Genomic DNA, 5,000 nt, shown 5'->3' with positions numbered 1-5,000 from the left:
GGCTCCCCCCTTACAGCGGGGCCCCCAAGCCTCTGCGCACCCGGCCCGCCCCCCCATCCCGCCAGGGACACAGGCGACCCAGCAAGCACCACCCCGCGGGCAGCCACACGCCCCACCCTGCCTGCCTGCCTGCCTGCCTGCCTGGGTCAGCCACAGCAGCCCCACTGCATCAGGCCACAGTTCAGCCTCCTCTCCACCAGCCCCTGCCCCCCAACACCTCGTTTCTCACGGAACCCACTCGCCCAGGCCCCAACGTGCAGGACTTCACACTTACTCGCATTCAAAGGCGTCTGCCAACTTAGCCGCCTGGCCGCTCCACGCTGCTGCCCGCAGGACCTTCGGGAACAGCTGGAAGAGTGGCAGGACGCAACCCCGGGGCGCGCGCCACGCCTCTCGGCTCCCTCCATGCCGAAAAACGGGCGCCGGCTCCTCCATCCAGGAGAAGAGCAGCTGCCATCCGACTCCCCGAGTGCCCAGCCAACCGCTCGGAACGCAGAGAGGCCCCAGCGTTCCGACGTCTGTTAGAGAGCCGGCCCCGCCCGGGTGCAGCATTCCGCAGGGCGGGGCTGGCTAAGGGACCTGGCCCCCGCACCTCAGGGCGCCCAGGTCCACCCTCTGTAAGTATAGGCGGGAGGAGCCCAGGTCTACCCATTGTAAGTAGAGGCGGCGGGAGCCCAGGTCTACCCACTGTAAGGATAGGCGCTGGAAGCCCAGGTCTACCCATTGTAAGTAGAGGCGGCAGGAGCCCAGGTCTACCCATTGTAAGTATAGGCGGAAGGAGCCCAGGTCTACCCATTCTAAGTATAGGCGGCGGTAGCCCAGGTCAACCCATTCTAAGTATAGGCGGCAGGAGCCCAGGTCTACCCATTGTAAGTATAGGCGGCGGGAGCCCAGGTCTACCCATTGTAAATATAGGCGGCAGGAGCCCAGGTCAACCCATTCTAAGTATAGGCGGCGGGAGCCCAGGCCTACCCATTGTAAGTATAGGCGGCGGGAGCCCAGGTCCACCCATTGTAAATATAGGCGGCAGGAGCCCAGGTCTACCCATTCTAAGTATAGGCGGCGGTAGCCCAGGTCAACCCATTCTAAGTATAGGCGGCAGGAGCCCAGGTCTACCCGTTCTAAGCACAGGCGGCAGGAGCCCAGGTCTACCCACTGTAAGCACAGGAGGAGGGAGCCCAGGTCTTCCCATTCCGAGCATAGGCGGCAGGAGCCCAGGTCTACCCATTCTAAGCATAGGCGGCGGGAGCCCAGGTCTACCCATTCTAAGTAGAGGCGCGAGGAGCCCAGGTCTACCCATTGTAAGCATAGGCGGCGGGAGCCCAGGCCTACCCATTGTAAGTATAGGCGGCGGGAGCCCAGGTCTACCCATTGTAAATATAGGCGGCAGGAGCCCAGGTCTACCCATTGTAAATATAGGCGGCAGGAGCCCAGGTCTACCCGTTCTAAGCATAGGCGGCAGGAGCCCAGGTCTACCCATTGTAAATATAGGCGGCGGGAGCCCAGGTCCACCCACTGTCAGTATAGGCGGCGGGAGCCCAGGTCTACCCACTGTAAGCACAGGAGGCGGGAGCCCAGGTCTTCCCATTCCGAGCATAGGCGGCAGGAGCCCAGGTCTACCCATTCTAAGCATAGGCGGCGGGAGCCCAGGTCTACCCATTGTAAGTATTGGCGGCAGGAGCCCAGGTCTACCCACTGTAAGCATAGGAGGCGGGAGCCCAGGCCTACCCATTCTGAGCATAGGTGTCAGGAGCCCAGGTCTACCCACTGTAAAGATAGGCGCTGGAAGCCCAGGTCAACCCATTGTAAGTATAGGCGGCGGGAGCCCCGGTCAACCCATTCTAAGTATAGGCGCGAGGAGCCCTGGTCTACCCATTCTAAGCATAGGCGGGAGGAGCCCAGGTCTACCCACTGTAAGCATAGGAGGCGGGAGCCCAGGTCTACCCATTCCGAGCATAGGCGGCAGGAGCCCAGGTCTACCCGTTCTGAGCACAGGCGGCAGGAGCCCAGGTCTACCCGTTCAAAGCATAGGCGGGAGGAGCCCAGGTCTACCCACAGTAAGCATAGGAGGCGGGAGCCCAGGTCTACCCATTCTGAGCATAGGCGGCAGGAGCCCAGGTCTACCCGTTCTAAGCACAGGCGGCAGGAGCCCAGGTCTACCCACTGTAAGCACAGGAGGAGGGAGCCCAGGTCTTCCCATTCCGAGCATAGGCGGCAGGAGCCCAGGTCTACCCATTCTAAGCATAGGCGGCGGGAGCCCAGGTCTACCCATTGTAAGTATTGGCGGCAGGAGCCCAGGTCTACCCACTGTAAGCATAGGAGGCGGGAGCCCAGGCCTACCCATTCTGAGCATAGGTGTCAGGAGCCCAGGTCTACCCACTGTAAAGATAGGCGCTGGAAGCCCAGGTCAACCCATTGTAAGTATAGGCGGCGGGAGCCCCGGTCAACCCATTCTAAGTATAGGCGCGAGGAGCCCTGGTCTACCCATTCTAAGCATAGGCGGGAGGAGCCCAGGTCTACCCACTGTAAGCATAGGAGGCGGGAGCCCAGGTCTACCCATTCCGAGCATAGGCGGCAGGAGCCCAGGTCTACCCGTTCTAAGCACAGGCGGCAGGAGCCCAGGTCTACCCGTTCAAAGCATAGGCGGGAGGAGCCCAGGTCTACCCACAGTAAGCATAGGAGGCGGGAGCCCAGGTCTACCCATTCTGAGCATAGGCGGCAGGAGCCCAGGTCTACCCGTTCTAAGCACAGGCGGCAGGAGCCCAGGTCTACCCACTGTAAGCACAGGAGGAGGGAGCCCAGGTCTTCCCATTCCGAGCATAGGCGGCAGGAGCCCAGGTCTACCCATTCTAAGCATAGGCGGCGGGAGCCCAGGTCTACCCATTCTAAGTAGAGGCGCGAGGAGCCCAGGTCTACCCATTGTAAGCATAGGCGGCGGGAGCCCAGGCCTACCCATTGTAAGTATAGGCGGCGGGAGCCCAGGTCTACCCATTGTAAATATAGGCGGCAGGAGCCCAGGTCTACCCATTGTAAATATAGGCGGCAGGAGCCCAGGTCTACCCGTTCTAAGCATAGGCGGCAGGAGCCCAGGTCTACCCATTGTAAGTATAGGCGGCAGGAGCCCAGGTCCACCCACTGTAAGTATAGGCGGCGGGAGCCCAGGTCTACCCACTGTAAGTATAGGCGCTGGGAGCCCAGGTCTACCCATTGCAAGTATAGGCGGCAGGAGCCCAGGTCTACCCATTGTAAGTAGAGGCGCGAGCAGCCCAGGTCTACCCATTGTAAGTATAGGCGTCGGGAGCCCAGGTCTACCCACTGTAAGTATAGGCGCTGGGAGCCCAGGTCTACCCATTGCAAGTATAGGCGGCAGGAGCCCAGGTCTACCCATTCTAAGTATAGGCGCTGGGAGCCCAGGTCTACCCATTGCAAGTATAGGCGGCAGGAGCCCAGGTCTACCCGTTCTAAGCACAGGCGGCAGGAGCCCAGGTCTACCCACTGTAAGCATAGCAGGCGGGAGCCCAGGTCTACCCATTGTAAGTATAGGCGGCAGGAGCCCAGGTCTACCCATTGTAAGTATTGGAGGCGGGAGCCCAGGTCTACCCATTCTAAGCATAGGCGGGAGGAGCCCAGGTCTACCCACTGTAGGCATAGGAGGCGGGAGCCCAGGTCTACCCATTTTAAGTATAGGCGGCAGGAGCCCAGGTCTACCCATTCTAAGTATAGGCGCGAGGAGCCCAGGTCTACCCATTGTAAGTATAGGCGGCAGGAGCCCAGGTCTACCCATTCTAAGTATAGGCGGCAGGAGCCCCGGTCAACCCATTCTAAGTATAGGCGCGAGGAGCCCAGGTCTACCCATTGTAAGTATTGGCGGCGGGAGCCCAGGTCTACCCACTGTAAGGATAGGCGCTGGAAGCCCAGGTCTACCCATTCTAAGTAGAGGCGGCAGGAGCCCAGGTCTACCCATTGTAAGTATAGGCGGAAGGAGCCCAGGTCTACCCATTCTAAGTATAGGCGGCAGGAGCCCAGGTCTACCCATTCTAAGCATAGGCGCGAGGAGCCCAGGTCTACCCACTGTAAGCATAGGAGGCGGGAGCCCAGGTCTACCCATTCTAAGCATTGGCGCGAGGAGCCCAGGTCTACCCATTGTAAGTATAGGCGGCGGGAGCCCAGGTCTACCCATTGTAAGTATAGGCGCGAGGAGCCCAGGTCTACCCATTGTAAGTATTGGAGGCGGGAGCCCAGGTCTACCCATTCTAAGCATAGGCGGGAGGAGCCCAGGTCTACCCACTGTAGGCATAGGAGGCGGGAGCCCAGGTCTACCCATTGTAAGTATAGGCGGAAGGAGCCCAGGTCTACCCATTGTAAGTATAGGCGGCAGGAGCCCAGGTCTACCCATTCTAAGTATAGGCGCGAGGAGCCCAGGTCTACCCATTCTAAGTACAGGCGGCAGGAGCCCAGGTCTACCCATTCTAAGTATAGGCGGCAGGAGCCCCGGTCAACCCATTCTAAGTATAGGCGCGAGGAGCCCAGGTCTACCCATTGTAAGTATAGGCGGCAGGAGCCCCGGTCAACCCATTCTAAGTATAGGCGCGAGGAGCCCAGGTCTACCCTTTGTAAGTATAGGAGGCGGGAGGAGCCCAGGTCTACCCATTGTAAGTATTGGCGGCGGGAGCCCAGGTCTACCCATTCTAAGCATAGGCGGGAGGAGCCCAGGTCTACCCACTGTAGGCATAGGAGGCGGGAGCCCAGGTCTACCCATTGTAAGTATAGGCGGAAGGAGCCCAGGTCTACCCATTGCAAGTATAGGCGGCAGGAGCCCAGGTCTACCCATTGTAAGTATAGGCGCGAGGAGCCCAGGTCTACCCATTCTAAGCATAGGCGGCGGGAGCCCAGGTCTACCCATTGTAAGTATAGGCGCGGAAGTCCCGATGGGGTCGAATTTGACGCGCGTTCCCCAGAAGCGGTTCCAGGAGGTCGGGCGGATCCTGGGGCCGAACCCC

The sequence above is a fragment of the Tiliqua scincoides genome, unplaced genomic scaffold (assembly GCF_035046505.1).
Source record: "Tiliqua scincoides isolate rTilSci1 unplaced genomic scaffold, rTilSci1.hap2 HAP2_SCAFFOLD_91, whole genome shotgun sequence".
Taxonomy (NCBI): domain Eukaryota; kingdom Metazoa; phylum Chordata; class Lepidosauria; order Squamata; family Scincidae; genus Tiliqua; species Tiliqua scincoides.
The sequence above is the reverse complement of the archived record's forward strand: the minus strand, read 5'-3'. Positions refer to the sequence as shown.